Source organism: Mesoplodon bidens (genome assembly GCF_964165515.1).
Source record: "Mesoplodon bidens genome assembly, chromosome: 10".
In the NCBI taxonomy this organism is placed as follows: Eukaryota; Metazoa; Chordata; class Mammalia; order Artiodactyla; family Ziphiidae; genus Mesoplodon; species Mesoplodon bidens.
Window position 1 is genome coordinate 10983492 of NC_138172.1, and position 21038 is coordinate 11004529.

The following is a 21038-nucleotide window of genomic DNA, read 5'->3' on the forward strand; positions in this document are numbered from 1 at the left end:
AATGTCCATTTATTTTGCTCAATTTTTAGACTCAAAGAAATGACAGATGTACTTGTTTTTCCTTGTTTCACTACGTATGAGTCACATTGCTGTGTAATTATAATGTTACCACCTTATCTGATAGAAAAAGAGTTAGCTGTCATTGACCCATTTATTCAAGTAACATTTTTCGTCTCATGCTTTCTCAGTGCCAGGCCCAGTGCTAGACTCTTCGGGGTGCAAAAATAAAAGATCCACATTGTCAAGTCAAAAGAGCATGAAAAGTGATGGAAAAAGTATCTTTAATGAAAACTTAAAAGTGCATTCTTTTGGTGAGGACTTGTGCACATAGATTTTGGTTCACCCTAGCCTGGCCAGCTGTATTTCTTTTATTGATGGAAGCTGTCTATAATGTGCTTAGGTTTCCATTTATGATGTACTAGAAGTGTAATAAGGCCTAGCTGTAAATTATTGGCATTTTCACTCTGTTTCAGTTTGACAACTTGAGTGGAATAAATAGTTAAAGGTCCATTGCTTTTCTGTGTATGGAGGTAATAATTTCACAGACTGAAGGTATTGGTGATACTGAGAAAAATTATCTTTTTTTGTGACTGTTCTATTGGGATAGATGGGTGGTGTTCAAGCCTTAACAGAACTCATGTAATTTCTCTCTACTGTCTGCGCAGATGAAGATGATAGCATCAGTAGATGAACTATGAGTCAACACAAGACTTGTTTTCCCGCAGAACACTTGAGATTGCTGTATTTCAAAAGCCCAGGATGGAGATAGCTCCTGCGTGTACGAACATTTTCCTGGTGATTAATGCCACACCGTTCAGGAAAATAGATTGAATTTGCCTCTAAAAAATGAGCCGAAAACTTTTAGCAACCTATAAATTTCTTTTGTCCAATACCTCATTTGGCTCTCCCTGGAAAGGAGAGAAAACATGACTGCGGCAGGTGATTTAATCATGGCCCATTGCCTTTGGTTTTCAAACTGTATAAAGATTTTCCTTTTCTTTCAAAAAACAACTTGAGTAGGGTCAGAGCTGATTATCATAAGTACATGCCATGTCACTCTGAATAACTGGTTCCCAGGGCTTTGCCAACACAGTCACCCAAGGCGCACATGAGCAGCACATACTTGGTTGGTAGTCTAGACAGCAGTTCTCAACTGGGGGTGATTTTGCCCCCCAGGGGCCATTTGGCAATGTCTGGAGCATTTTAGGTGTCATCCTGGGGGCTGCTACTGGCATCGGGTGGGTAGAAACCAAGAATGTTGCTAAACATCCTGCAGTGCACAAGAGAGCCCTCTACAAGAAAGAGTTATCCTGTCCGTAATATCAGTAGTGCTGAGCTTAGGAAACCCTGATGTGATATTTCATTTACACCATGCCAGTGTTTTTTTTCCTCCTTCTAAATAGTCAAATGTCACATTAACTAATTGAACAGCCGGACAGTTGGATGAGCATTCAACATGTTACCTGAAGAGGTAAACGTCTTGGATCCCACTCGTAGGAGTTGAAGAGGTGAGTTCTATTTTAACAATTCTTAATAGTCGTGTAATGACTCAGCACAGGGAGACACTGTGGGCCACATTCAATTTTGAATTAATAAGTGTTAAAAGGTCAAGGTAAAAAAAATTAATAACGTTTTAAACATGAAATAGGAGTCAAGGTTGATGATGCCTCTCACAGTCCCTTGCAGGATGCTTTCTTGGTGATAGAGATGGTGTTTACATAAGACACCTGTAACCACGCATGGCCCTGGCCACTGTGGGAATGTGAGCTTGAGTCCACCAATAGTCACATGGGTTGAGAGCTGCCAGTCTATAACATACAGGGAAACATCTGGAAAACTCTTTATTCTCCTGTTTTTATTCAGATGCCTGTGATGGATGCCCTTAGAAATTCCTTCCTTTAACAATTTATGTTGCCAAAACAATTAGGGCTCCCAACACCAGGAGGCTTTAGAGGTGTTTTTGAATATTAATCTTTCTTGGGGGTTTTCTGCTTATGCCAGATTAGATAATATGGTAAATGGATTTGAAACAAGTAAGTCCAGAACACATTTGCATTAACGCTTTCTATTTCCTAGAAATGTTCCCCTGGTTAATTGTTAGATAGCCCATCACAAGCAAGTTATCAATTAATTGCTGGAAAATGTAGTGTTTGTATTACTTTGGTCTTTAATTGGCTATAACTTTTCTTTCTCATTAAATGCTAATTTAATTGTTTAAGTAAACAAGGCCATTAGAACAGTAGTCAATTCTTTGGAAAAGCTGTTTAATGAAACACAAATTTCACTTATAGTTATGAATCAATTTTTCTATAATAAATAGACCTCAGAGTTGGATTTCTTTTTAATTATGGAAGTTGAATAGTCTGTTTCCAAGGAACTAATGTACCTAAACCTCTTAACTTTCCTGAGAATGGTAAATTTCTCATTGTACTAGTGTGTATATCTTTATATAATGTGTAATGTCATTTATTTAGAAAATGAGTGAACTTTAAAAATAATTGTCTTTAAGCTCTAACTTTAAAAGTGACCTGTTTGATAGAAACTTTAAAAGTATGCCAGTCCCTACTTTTGAAAGTAGAGAATCCCCCCCAAAATTTAATATTCTTTATTACTTTTACCCATCATAATGAGAAGTTCTCTCTTTTAGAGTATCCTTTGGATATTTCTCCCAAGCCACAATGATTTAGAAGGGACAAGATTATTTTCTGCAGCCATATGTCTATTTTAAAAATACTTTTACTTAAATTCTTTGTTCCTAACGTGACCCCTTATTACTGAGTAGTACTTCCTCCATCATGGATTCTTAATGTTAAAAAAACAAAACTGAGTAAATTTTTAAATCTTACTGGCTTTAATGATTCATGATCAAACAGCATCCAGTCTAACAGATGAAAAAGGAGCTCTGAGGAGCTGTGCTAAGTGAAAAACTTTTACAGGCAGGGGAAACAGGAAGGAGGCAGTTATACTAGGCAGAATATCAGGTTGGTTATTGCAAGGTTACCATCCTTTAGGGGATGGCAGGGGGTCTATCCAGCACATTACCTACTAGTGCCAATCAGGAGATTTTTGAGGCACTGGTTTAAGATTTATTTCTGAGAAAGCCAGAGCTGTGATTGTCTCAGTGTGGTGACATGGGGCTTAGCGTCAGTGACTCCATTTTGGTTCTGTTGTTTATAACAGTCCTCCCCCTCAACCCCTGCCCTGCTGCCCACTTTTGACCAGACTCTCAGATTAGATTAACTGAGAGATGTTATCAAAATTTAAGGCATCAGCACTATGACCAGCTACTGCTCTGGAGTTCTCACAGTTTTTTGCTGAGTCTCTGAGTGGCATTCACAGGTCACAGGGTCAGGTTCACAGTCTTTAAGTTAGTCATTCTCATTCCTTTTCTGAAGTTCTGGTCTTACGGTGATTATTTATTTGGTGATAATCAGCTGTGAACATGCATTTAAAGCTTTTGAGAGAATACAGTGCACCAGGGAGACTGCTTTGATCATTCTAAGCAGGATAATTCCCAATGTCTGGACTGTACTTCAGGTATGGGCTCCCAAGACCCAAACCACTCAGAATCAAATATGTCAAAGAAAGACCCAAATGAAGGAGTCACTTTTTCAAGCCAACTGGCTTATTCAGTGATATTATTGTAGCTGCGTGTCATCTTCCCTAGAGGTGTCAATCCAAGTGCAGCAAGTGGTGGATGGCCATGGCACAAACACCTCCTGGCTCAGCTAAAAAAGATAATCAAAGGTTATCTTATTATTAAGAACAACTTTGGCCACAGATTTTGCTGTGGGATTTTGCTAGGGATTTTGCTTTAGCAGTAGATTCTGCAGTATCCCCAAGAGTTAAGGAGAGATTCCTGATCACAGCCTTATTTTCACTTACTCCTAGCCAGGGGAATAGGCATCTGCCAGAGGAAGCAAAGTTTGAATTATGAATGCCCCCTGGTACATTGCATTCGAGTCTGTGGCTCAGGACTAGAAAGATGACAGCCATGGAGGCCAGTAAAATTTGAGGTTCTATAGACCACACGGGAGGTTTGTATAAAGCCTAGACACAAGGTTCCCAGGGTTTGGGGCTGCTAAGCAGAGACAGGGAAATGGATGTCCAGAGTCAGGGAGTCTGATACAAAAGAGAGGAGGCTGTTTATTTCAGGGAAACTGAGGCACTGGCAATCAAGGAGAACTTTGTGATGGGCAAGACTACCGTCATTGGCATTGTGGCAAATCCAACAGTCGTCTGGAGGTTGGTTTACCCACCTTCGCAATGGCCTGAGTATATGAACAATGAAATTATCTTTCCAGATCAGAGCAAGGCAAAAGGTAAACAAAATAATCATGAAACCTTCCTAATGTAAGCATTAGGAAAAGAACAGTCGGAGAAAGGAGGAGGAATGAAAAGAAATATTCGTGAGCCGCAGTCTTCCTCTATGTTAGCTATTTCTCTTCCTTGTCAGTTATTTGATTTTTGAGGTCTCCAGACTTTGCACAGAATCAGATGTCAGGTGGAGCCTTCATTAGTTGTTCAATATGCATCTAAGGTTTAACACCTTGTAATTTGACAGTGGTGTCAGGGGTACTTAGTAGGGTCCATTCCATGAATTTCAGTTTTGCAAAAGCATCAAAGTAAAACAGTAACTGCATGTCAATAACAAAAGACTTAAAATGCTCATGGTTACAGAATTGACAAGGGAATTTGGTTATTTCTGTGATATACATTTTAAGATAACTTTAGTTATGACTGACAGTATTATATTAGGATATATCAGATTTCTAGGAATCTTGTACAATTTATAGAACACTTTTATTGATAACATGCATCCATACAAATAAAACCTAAGAAGGTTTAGCATCATTTTATTTGATAATGCTTCCCATATAATTTAATAAATAAACTTAATTATTTTAATATTTTACCAGAGACAACCCCTTTGAGATTTTCCAGGGGTACACTAGAAAATCTCAAAATTAGTTTGAAGTCAAAAATTTAGAATATGCTTTACCGCAAATACTAGTGAAAAATTTAAGCCATCTGAGCAGGTAATCTTAACTTACTCCATCTCTCAGAAACATAATTTAGATCCAACTGTTCTTTTATAAACTAGTAAGTTTTATATTATCATACCTATCTCATGCTTAAAATTTTGGGAACGTCAAAAGGTTTGAATATTTGATTAGACAGGATTACAGATCATTATGAAATAATACTTCATTTTATGGGCTTCCCTGGTGGCGCAGTGGTTGGGAGTCCACCTGCCAATGCAGGGGACGCGAGTTAGTGCCCCGGTCCGGGAGGATCCCACATGCTGCAGAGCGGCTAGGCCCGTGAGCCATGGCCGCTGAGCCTGCGCGTCCGGAGCCTGTGCTCTGCAATGGGAGAGGCCACAACAGTGAGAGGCCTGCGTACTGCAAAAAAAAAAGAAAAAAAAAAAAACTTCATTACATATTTAACCAGAGTGACAATAGAAGTTGTGAACACAGTTGTGAATTAAACTTCACCTGTTGTAATATTGAGAAGATCCAGTTTTCTTAAGTAATCAAAGACCTGAAAAAGACAACACAAAACAGTAAATCTGGGTAAGATACAAAGTCCAGGGAGATTCCATAAAGGTAAGGGAAGTTTTACAATCTGTTATCGAAAGCAGGTCAGAAGTCTAAGAAAACTTCTTCTTTTTAACAGAAAACCAAATTCTAATTTGGTATTGATGTGCTTTTGATATTAAAACTCATTTTTAAAAAATAAATCGATCCCAATCTTAGCCAGCTTGACCACACATAAAATTCCTTTCCCAGGCTGGCTTTGCACAAACTTTCTACACTATTTTTATCTCCATTCAGATTTTGTCCTGTGCTTTTTGTTACTTTCTCATTTTGCAGCCACCACTTATTTTACTTTCCTTGCCCACTTAACATACACAGTTGTTTCCTTTCACCCTTATTATTTCTAAGTAGTTTTTTTCACAGTAAACTATAATTTTATTTATTTTTGATGTCTTTTCATTTTTAAATTACTTTTTATCTTATATTGGAGTAGAGTTGATTTTACAATATTGTGTTAGTTTCGGGTGTACAGCAAAGTGATTTAGTGGTACACATGGATCCATTCTTTTTCAGACTCTTTTCCCATAAGTTATTACACAGTATTGTGTAGAGTTCCCTGTGCTATACAGTAGGTCCTTGTTGATTATCTATTTTATATAGAGTAGTGTATATATGTTAATCCCAAACTCCTAATTTATCCCTCCCTTCGCCACCTTTTCCCCTGTGGTAAGCATAAGTTGATTTTCTACGTTTGTGAGTGTTTCTGTTTTGTAAATTGGTCCATTTGTATCGTTTTTCTTACATTCCACATATGTCTTTCGTTGTGAGTGTATAGAAATGCAAGAGGTTTCTGTGTATTATTTTGTATCCTAACTTTACCAAATTCACTGATGAGCTCTAGTAGTTTTCTGGTGGCATCTTTAGGATTCTCTATGTATAGTATCATGTCATCTGCAAACAGTGACAGTTTGCTTCTTCTTTCCTGATTTGGATTCCTTCTAGTTCTTCTTCTTCTCTGATTGCTGTGGCTAAAACTTTCAAAACTATGTTGAAATAAGAGTGGTGAGAGTGGGCAACCTTGTCTTGTCCCTGGTTTTAAAGGAAATGCTTCCAGTTTTTCACCATTGAGAATGATGTTGGCTGTGCGTCTGTCGTATATGGCCTTTATTATGTTGAGGTAGCTTCCCTCTATGGCCACTTGCTAGAGAGTTTTTTTTATCATAAATGGGTGTTGAATTTTCTCAAAAGCTTTTTCTGCACCTATTGAGATGACCGTGTGGTTTTTATTCTTCAATTTGTTGATGTGGTGTTATCACACTGATTGATTTGCATATATTGAAGATTCCTTGCATCCCTGGGATAAATCCCACTTGATCATGGTGTATGATCCTTTTAATGTGTTGTTGGATTCCGTTTGCTAGTATTTTGTTGCGGATTTTTGCATCTATGTTCATTAGTGATACTGGCCTGTAGTTTTCTATTTTTGCCGTATCTTTGTCTGGTTTTGGTATCAGGGTCATGGTGGCCTTGTAGAATGAGCTTGGGAGTGTTTCTTCCTCTGCAGTTTTTTGGACTAATTTCAGAAGGATAGGTGTTAACTCTTCTGTAAATGTTTGATAGAATTTGCCTGTGAAGCCACCTGATCCTGTACTTTTTGTTTGCTGTAAGTTTTTAAATCACAGTTTCAATTTCAGTACTCGTGATTGATCTGTTCATATTTTCTAGTTCTTCCTGGTTCAGTCTTGGGAGATTGTACCTTTCTAAGAATTTGTTCGTTTCTTCTAGGTCTCTGTGCCAAAATGGCACACTCCAAGAGAGCTCAATCCCTGGTGCCTGTGCTACCAGTGTCTTTGCCTCCACAGTGAGCCACAGCCGACCCCTGCCTCCCCAGGAGACCCTCCAAGACCCACAGGTAGGTCTGGCCCGGCTCTTATGTAGTCACTGCTTTGCACTGGGTCCCAGCGCACATGAAAACCTGTGTGCGCCCTCCAAGAGTGGAGTCTCTATTTCCCCCAGTTCTGTGGCGCTCCTGCACTCAAGCCCCGCTGGCCTTCAAAGCCAAATGCTCTGGGGGCTCCTCCTCTCGATGCCAGACCGTCAGGCTGGGGAGCCTGACGTGGGGCTCAGAACTCTCACTCCTGTGAGAGAACCACTGTGATATAATTGTTTTCCAGTTTGTGGGTCACCCACCTGGTGGGTATGGAATTTGATTATATAACGGAACTGAACCTCCTACCTTCTTGTTGTGGCTTCTTCTTTGTCTTTGGATGTAGAATATCTTTTTTGGGTAGGTTCTAGTCTTTTTTTGTTGAGGGTTGTTCAGCAGTTAGTTGTGATTTTGGTGTTTTCATGAGGGAAGGTGAGCTCAAGTCCTTCCACTCTGCCATCTTGTCTCCTCCCTATTGATTAGAATTCTTAACCCTTAGAATCCTTAATCCCTAGTGAAAACTGAAAAGCAATTGTGAACTGTTATACTAGCATTCTGGATCAGAAAATGTATTAATAGATATCATAATTTCTAGAAGTATATTCTTTCTCACAGTAAATTTTTCAATGTAACATAAAAAAACCCAGTTTACTAAAAGACCCAAATATCTTTAGTTCCACTAAAATGAATCCAAAAGTAAATAAACTTATGCTCAGTAGTTAATGTTTCAGTAGTTTATCTTATTTGGAAATGATCAAGATAGTCAGTAAATATCTATCATTTACAGTTACAGTTACACTGAGATAAATTAAAGTTTCAAGTTACCAAAAACATTTTGGAAATTATTTTTAAGTAGATATATCATAAAGCATAATTATTGTTGAAAAGTTATTTATAAACTTTTATCTTTCTTACATCTATTTAATTTACTTGTGAACAATTACGTTTAGATTACTCTTGAAAATTTCTATGAGACATTAAGCCATTAACTATCATCTTAAGTTACCTCTCTTGCTGACAAGTTCTATAGTGAGATGACATGAGCTTATTTGACTTTTAGTAAACCTAGGTAGAATGAAAGTCTTCATTTAATGCTGATAACTGTAAAAAATACCTGCTTTTTTTAAACCAACAAACTTAAACTAGCTTTTGTTTACTTTGCTTACTGAAGATTATCCTAGGTCATGTGAGCTTTAAAAACATTTGATTAGTTTTTATTTCTGAAAGTATAATTTATAGTCTTTGTCTTTAAGTCAATTAAATAAAGCTCTTTACAAATTAATTTTGGCAATACTATCTAGAAGTAGATAAAAATCGCACATCTGTAACATATACATAGACCTACAACCAGGCTCAGAGATCTTAAGAGCTTTTGTTTTAAAATTTTAGACAGGAGATGAGTATGATAATGCTTATAAAAGAACTAGTTTATAAAAGAACAGTTGGATCTAAATTGTGTTTTTGACATATGTAATAAGGTTACCTGCTCAGATGGCTGAAACCTCACTAGTATTTGTGGTAGAGGTTTTTCAGGGGCCTAGTTTTAAAATAGCTAGGTTTTTTGCTTTTAATAAGAATTACCTTGGTTCCTATAGAAGTCTAGATAGAATAGTTACATCCCAAAAGGCACAGAGAAAGACTGCAAGTTTCACCGAGGACTTTTGTTCCCTATGTCCAGATCTTTTACATCTATGAGCCTCTTGAGATGAATAGGGGAGAGGTTTGTGGATTGGTAAAAAAGGATAGGTGGGTTTTGAATTGCTTCTAGAGATGCATGGAGTCTTGTTAAGACTCATTTTATAAAGCCAACACAGTTGTTTTTAGTTCCTCATAGACACAGGTTGCAACCTGAATGACCTCAAAGGCTCACCCAGCCATCCAACTACATTATCTCCAACTTGCTTCTTTATGTCAGGGATAAGATCTTCAACTAAGATGGAAATCAAAAGATTCCTGTGTTCTAGATTTAAAACTGCTCATCTTTGGGATGTTTTTCTTTCCCTCTGGATACATAGGTTCATTTTAGTTTAGGGGAGAAGGCCTAAAAGAAAGTTCCTATCATGCTTTTAACCATAGAGCTACCTAAAAAAAAAAAAAAATCATTTCAGACGTCTTGTCAGGTTTCAGCTTGGACAAATAGTAAATATTCCTGGCTGTACTGAACAACTCCATGGATGCAAGAGGTGTCCCCATGGAGGGTGCAGAAGATACTACCCTCCCAAGATCCAGAGCTACTCCCAGAGACAGCCAAAGACAGACAGACAGACTTAGACCAATTCCCCTCAGGACACAAAATGAGACAAATAAGATGGCAGTAGTTGTCCCTGGGAGAGAACGTGTCAATAACAAATAGGGCTGGATTTGTTAAAGGGGAGACGACATGAAAACTTACCTTCATCTCATGACTGCGTACTACCGAGATTCAGGAGTGCTGACTCTGGTAAGGATTCTCACCCATCACGGGCTTCTGCCAGTTTTCCCAGGACCCCATCTGCAGGCTCCAGAGTGAGTGGGCTTTAAACTATGGAGTGGAACACAGATATCTACCAGAATTTCCCAAGGTTTTCCATTAATTTTCATTTTAGTTCCCTCTTAGTTGTTTACAGGAATAATTGCTAGCAGTTTACCAGAGAATTTCTCAGACTCCCATCAACCCTAGGAGGAGTCCATATGGAGGTCATCGTTCAAGGGTAGGTATGAGGGTTTTGGTAAGGCTACCAACGTGGCCATCTTTTGTTTACAGTCTCTTCAGAGGGGAAAGGCCATTCAGACACAGGACTAGTAGACTGAGTTCTCAGGTAAAGGAGGCTAGAGGAGAGTAGGAGGACTCACGTCAGTCCTACAGTCTTTTCTTTTAGGTACCTCTTGTGTCTTTACATCAGGCTTTTATAGTGAAGCTATTTTGGAATCTTGAAGACTTTCAGAGGCTTCTGCACACCAAGTAAAATAAGTATCGCCTTCTGTTTGTTTGACTTGGGAGCCCCTGCTTTCACATGTACTTCTTTAATGAAAAATCTTATCTAATTGGAACATTCTCCCAAATGGCCATTGTAATTCTAGGTTGTCTTTGTAAGATTTTGCCGTTTCTGTGGATATTTACAGTTTAAGGGCCACAGTTCACTAAAATGAGCAGTTTTGCAAGAAGGTGGTGTGCTCAATTTGAAACATGAGGATATTTAATACCTAAGAGGGATGTGCCCCTGGGTATTTTTACAGTGTACCTCACTGCGTGGAAATTGTCTTGAGGTTGGCAAGTGACCTCGTGTCAACCTAACCCATTCTGGGACCAACTTATCCTAGTACGGGAGTCTTAAAGTTAGGTAAGTACCCTAAGAGCTTTTAAGAGCTCGATCCATGACTACCAATTGTGCAGCTTTGGCTTCCAAGAGTCCCGTTATTATATTGATAGATATGTTTTCTCCTTTATCTCATGTGCACGTTAGCAGAAAACAGCAGTAATCAAGGAAATAGAACTGTGGACATCAGCATTAATCCAAGAGATGTTACTGCAGACTGGCCAAGAAAAGGCCTTAGGTGCACAAAGCCAGCCATTTCCAAAATAGAACTACAGACTAGCCCAGCAGACCCCAACAAATGCAGACTCCAACTAACCAGGGGCTAAAGACTCAGGGTCCAGGTGGAACCATCTGCCAGCTCAAGGTGACCCATTAAGCTAGACCCATGGACTAACCAAGGGCTAAGGAGGAGTGCTCTGTTAGAGCCTCCCAGCTGTCTAGGCTAACCCATCAACCCTGGACCATAAGGCCAGTTAGATTGGGAGCTCAGTGCAACGAGGGCAGAACTTGGATTTGAGAGGAACTGGACCCTGGGCCTTGAAAATCATGAAAAAGAGAACTGAAAGAGTTTGTGGGTACCAACAGCTATGTTTCTTGTTGTCGCCAAAGCTGTCAGAAGTCTTCTTTGGATCCCATCAGCACCTTCAAACTGTTAACCAAAAAAATCCAACCGAGTAAAATTTAAAGACCTTATGGGCTATATTAAATGATTCATATATGGGGCAGCATCCAGTCTAGCAGCTAGAGAAAAGCTCTGGGGAACCGTACAAAATGAAAGAATTTTACAGAGAGAAGGGAGCGGGAACAAGGAAGTTAAACTAGGCAAAAAACAGTAGTTGGTTATCGCAAAGTTTCTTTCCTTTATGGGATGGCAGGCCTCTATCATACAGATTACCCTGATTGCCTTAAGAGTGTATTTCTGAGAAAGCTGAAACTATAATTTTAAGTCAAATCCCACTTTGGTGATGTGGGGGCTTTTAGCATAAGTGACTCCAGTTTGAGCTGTTGTTTTGTTTCTAACATTAATCGAGTTAAATAGACAGTTAAGTGAAAGACCTCATGTTGCTTGCTATGAACATTATAATAATGATAAAGCATTCAAAAGTATATGCTGCTTTCTTTGTCCCATAAGCAAGAGAACCAACCTTAAAAATTATTTCTTTCAGGGCAACTTATATAAAGCTCAAATAACATCTGAAGTTTTTGGTAAAGTATCCAAATTTACATGTTCTCCAAAAGGGCTGTATAATCCAGTGGTATTGGCCAGATAATTTTGCATGATGTGTGACAACTAAGAAAATAATTTTTGAAATTCTGTACAAGTTTTGCTATATCTACCTCCCATTCACTCCAGGAAAGTCCATAAAGTTCACATCATCCATTGCACCCAGTATAGCCGCTCAGTTCCCTTTGGAGCTATCGAATCTTAAGAAACTGTAGAATGAAAAGGAAAAGAACTGCCTCAAAAATCTGTTGGGAAGCTGGCGGGTGGGGGGGGGAAGTCAGATCCCAGAAACAGAGATACCTTGGGATATAGGGCAATAGTAGTTCATTTTGAAAATATTTTCTGAAAACTTGTTAGAAAGATGAATATTATTCACTCTCAGATTTTCTAATGCATGACAGAAAATGTAAAAAGATACATAGCAAAAAAATAATGACAATGATGAGGATGATGATGAAAGATTAACAAACATTATGTTAAGTGTAGACAGAAGAATTGAAAGCCCATAGGAGAAACTGACCAAAAAGTTCCTAAAACTGGGAATGATGGTAGGGATACTAAAAATAGGTTGGTTGTGGCATTGCAGTAATGGAGGTCTTTAAGTGTCTAACCGTATAGTCTTAGAAAGTTACAACACAATGAGATCCTAAAAATAAACCTAGCACAAAAATGCAAGACCTATAAGAATATATAAACTTACTGACTACACATAAGAAGACAAACTAATGGCTAGGATTACTAGAGTACTCAGAAATATAAAGAAGTTGATTCTTTTGTTCAATGCAATTCCCATCACCGTATTACTGTATATCTTTTGTAACTTCAGAGTTATTCTAAATTTTATGTGGAAAAATAAGTAGATGAGAATAATCAGGCCAATTAGGGGAAAGGAAAATGAAGAAAGAGTACTTTTGAAAGCAGGTGGGTGTCAAAGTCTTATTTTAAAGCTATGGTAATGACAGCTGTCTGTTTGGTTCTAGCAGAGAAATACCCAAAGGCTAGGGGGAAAACCAGAGGTTATTTAAAGTATTCATTATACATTGGAATTTATCAAATGAAAAGAGTACAGAAGGATGACATTCAACATGATGTTCAGACATATACGTTGAACTGGCTGTGGGGAGAAAAGAGTGATATCCATATATTAATATGTCTAAGCACTAAAAATATGAGATAATATTTAAGCAAAAAGAAAAAACACATGAGAATAGTAGAAAGAGGAGATTATATAGGGACTAAACTGACAAATTTAACTCCATAAAAATCATAAAACTCCCATAATTAAAAACACAATAAACAGTAGCCAAATGATAAACTGAGAAAAGCAGGTGTGACACACAATGAGCACAAAAGCTGCTTATTACATACAGTAGCTTTTCCTCAAGTGTGTTGGTCTCAGAAACCCTCAAGTACTTTAATAATCCTTGAGGATTCCCCCAAAACCTTCTCCTTTTGGGGATTAAATATTTACTATTTTGGAAGTTAAATCTGAAACATTTAAATTTTTTATTTTTCATTTATTTAAAAATAGCAATAAAGTAATTAACAGAAATAATGTTTGCATTAAAAATGTCTTTCCAAAGCAAAATTATGTAAATATAGAATGGCACTATTTTGTATTTCACTAACTGTGATCATTCATACCTGCTTCTGCATTCAGTCTGTTGTAATAGCCCATATCACATGGCCTCTGCAACCACAGATGAAGAAGCTAGGACAAGGAAACTCCAGAAATTATGGACTCAGCATCATTAAGGACTGGAACCAATGCCAGCAAATACCTACCTTATTTTTATTCAAAAACAAATAAATAAAAGCAGGCAGGAAGAAAGATGAACTCTTACCACGTTAAGCCACTGTTGCTCAAGAGCTGGTTGACCGGTGCTGAATGCAGTCTTCACAGATCAAACTCTCCGTATCTAAGCAGCTCCATCTTGGCAACAACAGGCCCACACTCTTCTGAAGAAGCTGAAAACGAGGTAAACCCCATGTTCCAGAGCCCTGCTGGTGACAGGGCTTTGGCTCAGATGATGTTAGTGTAAGCAGCCTGCCCCATCACTGTTTGCTCCTGTATTTGCCTAGATTAACATTAACAAGAATCTGGGCTTTATAACTAAAGAAGGAAGAAAGTTTAGCTTAGGAATGTGAATTCTAGGGACAGAATGGAAGAGGATTAGGAAAAGAACATGCTACCGAACTCCGAGAATCAGTTTGAGCTTCTAGAATACAAGATGTAAGAGGCAGAAATCATAAGCGAAACAGCAGTGAGTCTCTGAGCTCCAGCTGAGCTGTTTCATGATCTGGGTAGGGACACAGTATGGCCAGCATCATGGGGATGGGAGGCATGGGGTCTGTATTCGTCCATCTTCTGCCTAAAACTCAGAAATGTACTGGTTCCCTGTGGTAGACCCTGTGTTGCATATTTACCTAATCATGTTTCATGTTTCTCCTCCAGGACACACAGAAAGACTGCATTTCCACAGCGGCCCTTGCAGTTAGATTGGAACAAATGTAACTGGGTTCTGAGTCAAGGAATCTGGGAGGACATAATGTAGACCACATCAACGCCTGGCCATACAGCTTCCCTTTCCTTCCGTAGTAACCTCTGAGGCCGCTTGGTTCGGATGGCAGCCTCACTCTATGGAAGACTCTGAGTCACCATTTAGAGGAAAGCTGCCCAGGAAAGCCACTTAGCACAAATCAGACTGTTGTGAAAGAGAAACATTTGTTGTGTTTAACTTTTGAGACTCAGTTCCGATAGCAACAAATACACCTCTAATACACAACTCAAGAATAAATATCTTAAATACTACATGATATCACTTATATGGGGACTCTAAAATACAACACAAACATACAGTAACTGCAAAACAGAAACAGACTCAGACATAGAGAACAGACTTGAGAGAAGTATTGGGAGTTTGGAATTAGCAGAGGCCAACTAGTATATATACAGGATAGATAAACAACAGGGTCCTATACTGTAGAGCAGAGGGAACTGTATTCAACATCCTATGACACCCCATTATGGAAAAGAATATAAAACAAGAATATATGTATAAGTGAATCACTTGGCTGTACAGCAGAAATTGATGCAACGTTGTAAATCAGCTATACTTCAATACAATTTTTAATTTTAAAAAATGAACGTCTTGAGGGCTGTAGACATGACCCTTGACTTTGATAGTAGAAGTCTGCTTATAAGCACTGACACCTGTCATATTAAATCTTGGGCAAAAGATCAGCTCTGTGGGCACTAGACCAAAAGAGGAGGAGCAAAGCAGACATAGCTCAGTGCTCTGCCGGCAACCTGGTTTGTGATCATAAATGGAAAACCCCTCTGGGGCCTCCCAGAACTATTTGGGGTGGGGGGCAGTCTAAGAAGTGTTCATTGCCAACAGTCACATGAATGGAACCATTATTTTGTTACCATTGTTTTTAAAACATAGGACATGTAATCTTTTTTGATGTCACAGGCCAGTAAATTGGGATTATACTTGTGTCATGCTAAAAAAAAAAAAAGATAATAATAATCAAAAGCTGATCTCAGCTCCCAAGTCCAAAAACAATAATCACACTTATCCCCTTGCAAAGCTCTGCTTCAGTGTGTCTCCAGGGCCTTGTGATCTCAGTGCAACTATCCAGCTCAAAACAAACAAAAAAGCTTACTTACGTATCTGGCACGTTAAAGAGAATCTGTCCTGGAGCAAGACTCCCTCTGCCAAATCGGAAACGACTTCCAACCTATGCCTTGAGGAAGGACTCCGACACTTGTTTCGCACGTCAAACCTGTATTTACTCATGTGGTAACCAGCCGACCGACCCCTGGGAACAATCCCAATAAACAATTTCAAGAAAAATACTCAAAGAACGAATGATGAGCTATGGAAATTGCATCACCATGTGTGACAAAGGCCGCCAACTCCTACTGTTCACAGCAGAGCAGTTATTCAGACTCCCCTCCAGATGAGTGAACTGTCAATCATTTTGTTTGCATATAAGGAAAGCTTTCATCTTTAATTACAACCACCACATTTTGTTTTTTAAATTATTTCCCAATTTTAAAAACAAAATGATAGTGGCAGCATTATTGCATATTCCAAGCAGATTTACTTGTGTGTGATTTATCAAAACTATGAAGCACAACCTCTTCATCTTTCTCCATTTGAACTGATAAAAGCCTTAGAACAAACCCAATGGCCCACATTTGGCTCCAGTCCATTAGTCCACCTACTTTCAAGATAAAGCACACTAAATTTTTTATTGTGTAGTGCGAAGGGAAATAATCCCCCCACTAGAGGACCCACACCTTTGAATTATTCACAGAGTTCTTACTTCAAAGTCTTTATAACTCAGGGTGCCTCTGGGACTTTGGCACTTCATTTACAACTTCGATAGGCCTTCAGCACCTCAGCTGTGGGGAAAATGTGGACTTAAATAAAGATAATTGGTATTAATGCCAAACCGAGTTTATATTTTCTGTAAAAGAAAAGGAGGTATCTTAGTAAAGTCAACACAAATATTACGATCAACTATCTTGTAAGATAATACTTTAGGAACTCAGTTTGTTTTAGTTTTATCCTATGTTCTTGGGTAAATGCAAAATCTTGAAATGCTTTACAAAATGAGTATTTAGGAGGTGAGAGAAGGAGAATATAAGAAATATTTCCCAATAGTTTTTGATATTGAAAGTAGCATTTCCTAAATTCTCATTTTCAGAAGTGACCTAGAATCAGCAAGGTTCTAGGTGAAAGTCATTCATGACGCAAGTCAGTTTTACAAAAGTCATCTACCTTTAACATAAATGTGTTCATATTTTCTGCTCTTGACATATTCTTCCTTGCTTGGAAGTGATGAAATAATATTTTTATTTTAAGGCAGGACAAAAAAATTTAAACGTAAAATTCTCTTTCTGTGTCCATTTCGGTCACCTCCCTCTCTCCCTAGTGTGCAGTGTACATCTGCATCACACATTAACCAGACCTTCTCAAAGATGGGATTGCCTGCTGGACCATAAAGATATATTTCTTTTTTTCCTTTCTTCTGAGGCAAGCAATGTAGCTTCTTAAAAGAATAGCATTCTTTCCCAACTCTGTAAGGGGTCATGGTGAGTTGCTACTCACTTTGTACCTGCTTACCTGGATTATATGTATCCTTGGTGCAAATTTATGTAAAATATCAGTGTGTCATTTTGATGTACAATCCTTAGTCTCAGAAATGTTTATGACTGTGCCTTTGACTTCTAACACGTGGAACAGTTCTCAGAACTTTCTGAGAGTCTGTCTCCTGGATCATAATCCTCAGTTTGGCTCGAATAAGATTCCCTTTTTCCTTAACTTGATTGTTAGGTGAACTTTCTTCCACAGAGAATCACATTTTGCAGTGAGTGTATATTACGTTATTGACCACAGATGAGTAATTCACATTTAAATTGATACATTTTGCCTAAAAATTTTCCATCCACAGTCACTTTGGTTTAGTTGCTGGGTCTTCAGAGCTGATGCAATCAAGGAACACTTGTTTGTGGCCAGAGCACTGCTTAATTCTGATTAATGAACCACTTAAGATCTGATTGCTCTCAACATCAAGTATGTGTTGACAACAGTACAGACCGCACTGAGCTCTCTTGCTGTGAAGTAACTTGGACCACATTAGATATGTTACATGATACACAATACTTGTCCTGTTGTAAACAGTGGATTCTCCTTATGAAATGTCCAAAACACAATATCAGTCTCTAAGAAGAGCAAAAAAATATGTGCCCATGATGCTGTAGTGTTTAGGCAAAGGGCACAGGTGTGAATTTTGCCTTCACTTGAAATAATCCCTTTAATGTTCAGCCGTACAACCAGGAAGGAGTCCAGTTGTGATCTAACCTGAGTTCTGGACACAGTGGATGACCTCACTCTAGTTTACCTTATGGCAGAAATATTCTCTCAATATTCTCCTGTATGCTAAGTATGAGAGGGCAGAAATGGAGACTATATATATAGCTATTTGAACGTGGATTCTATTCAGAGAAGACAAGGATGCTTACAATTTTCAGTTGTCTTCATGACAAAGAAAACCTTTTGTCCCTAAGAATTCATATTATCATGTAAATTACTAAGTCACTGATATTATGACACTGACAATAATGAGAATTAACATTGAGCACTTTGCTTACTACGTACCAAGCACTATCTATCTCATTTAATCCTCACAACTTTCTATGATGTAGCTAGGACTGTTATCTCCCATCTTGCCAACAAGGAAGCCAAGCTTCAGCAGGAAATAATTCATGTAAGGTCACATGGCCTAAAAGACCTGAGCCAGCTTTGCATCCAGAAGTCTTGTTTTAACTCCTGTGGTAAACTTGTACGTGGCCCCCCAGGAATCTGCACCCCTGGTAGTCACAGCCTTCCGTGCTTCTCTTCTAAAAGTCGGTCCTGTCTAATGAGAAAGAGGCTCTCCATCATCAGTCTCACGCGGGGCTCCTCTGAGCCCCTTCTCGAGTAGGCCTCAACCCTGACCTACTAAAGCCTTGAATAGAACGCTGACACAGTTTCTAACAGCTCCAGGCCACATCCTAGGATGATTTTCATCCCCCTTAAAGTTCCTGCCTGAGAAAACTCAAGGTTGCCAAAAAAATGGACTGTTCCAGCCAGCGCCTGAAGACAGGGTCTCTGAATCCCAGCCTCTATAAAAGGGGAGGAGTCTAATTTCCATAAGCTTTAGTTAGCAAACCCAGATGGGTGTCACATGGACCAAGCGCTGCTTTCCGCTTTATATAATGTTTCACTTCCCTGACTATTTAGACCCTGCTCATCCCCCTCTTTATTCCTTTGCTCTCCCTTTACAACAACCAGTCTCCTCTGTACAAATTGAAGTTGAGTTCAGTTCACCCTGGGATCGTTTCCCTGCTGAAATAGTTACTGCTGTTTGAAATCTATCCTTACCACGTTAATTAGTGGCTGTGACAGAAGCCTGTTGGATTCAGCAGAAGAGTTGCAGAGTAGCATCCAAGGCTGGGTCATGGAAGGCCCTGCAGCTTCTACCTTCTCTCCAGAACACTCACCTTTGGAGACCTGAGCCACCAGACTGAGGCACCACACAGAGAGATGATGCAGAGAAGGCCTGAAACAACGTGGAGAGAGAGATACTGCCAGCAACTCAAGTCATCCCATCTGAGCAGAAGTAAGCTGTTCTCTCTGAGCCCTGTCCAAACTAAAGATCTGTCAGCAAACTAACTGACTGTTGTACGTTTTAGCCACTCAGCTTTGAAGGGATTTGTTACATAGCAACAGATACCTGGAGCGGCCACTGCAAAGCACAGGCTCTTCATTCTCCCAGGATCCCTCTTTTTCTTCATAATTCTCAACTCTGAAGGCCATCTTCAGCCCACCCCAACGCACTCACTCACAAATACACTCAGCAGGCTGCATGAGGAGGAAAATGAAGCCCCAAGCCCAGCTCCAGTCATAAAGAAGGTAAAACTAACAAAAGAGAAAAATACCTACTTTTTCAAATGAAATGTTGGTGCACATATGAGAGTCTTTTCTTTCCTCCTTCTTAAAGAATGTGTACTTCCAACATGTTGGCTAATTTCTGTTTGCTGATGAGAATTTTCTTTGAAAAATAATTTTGGATTTTGAGTAAAATGATACCAGTTTCTAAGTTCCAAAGTACAGAAATCTGTACTGATTTTTTATTTACATGTGCATGTATTTCAATATGTTAAAAATCAGCTTGCTTGTACCATCAGTAATCTATCTATTTACATGTACATGTATTCCAATATGTTAAAAAATCAGCTTGCTTGTACCATCAGTAATCTATCTACACAGGTAATGTGGTTCAATATGGAAAAGATTTGCTTCATCTGGGTAAGGTTTCTAATATTGTAAACTTGAATTTACTGGGGAAACAGATATCACATTCATGCCACAAACAGCACTGGACTGTTAGTTGCAAAATGAAACAAACAAATTTAATTCTCATCACGGCTTCTGAGGGTCCTTATCCTGGAGGGAGAAGGAGGTTTTGCTCCTATAAACCAGGACTCCTGAACGGGCTTCACATGGCACTTGGAGTCATCAGACCCCTGAGTATTTACTAGTTTGCATTCACTTCACTGGAAACTCACTGATGCCTTTGGTGACAGATGTGGTGCTTTGCTTTACATTGTGCTTGACAGGGAGCTTGGCTGTTCAGCCCCCAAATTTTATTCCATGTGAATCTCATCAGCTCCCATTCTCCTGAGCTGCAGAATGTGTGATGGGCCTCCAGGATCTGCCTCAACTTGCCTCCTGTGTAAAGCTAGTTCGTCCTCTGCTAGTTAGGAACCCTGTTATTGGTACCATCATACAACCTACCTTAACATGCAGTCGGGGACAAGTAGAATGTGGAAGGGCTGCTCTGTGACTAGATCAGAGTTTGCAAAGCCCCTCAGCAACTTGCAGTCTTTAAAGACCTCCTTGTAAGCTTCGAGGGTTTTCGTTCCAACAAATAGAAAAGGTAACAACTTTTCTCCCAATGCACAATTTAACCACTGGAGGAAAAAAAAAAAGAAGAAAGAAATCATCCTTTATCCCTGAAACTTAAACTGAGACTAACAAAACACTCACATACATAATTGGCAGGGCTCAAAAGTCCTGAGTACTTCAGAATGATTTCAAATATTTGTTCACTGGATCCCATATCTACCAATATATTCTGAGCAGTCACAAAGTGCATGCCAAGTTTTGTTTCAAAAAATACAGCCACACGCACATATACTTACTGTTATCATGACATTTTTTTTTTGCGGTACGCGGGCCTCCCACTGCTGTGGCCTCTCCCGTTGCGGAGCACAGGCTCCGGACGCACAGGCTCAGCGGCCATGACTCACGGACCGAGCCGCTCCGCGGCATGTGGAATCCTCCCGGACCGTGTCCCCTGCATCGGCAGGCGGACCCTCAACCACTGCGCCACCAGGGAAGCCCCTATCATGACATTTTAATTACAAAAATGACAGGCTTTTAGTAATTCATAAACAAAGCACATAAGCATTAAGTAATAAATATCTCCCC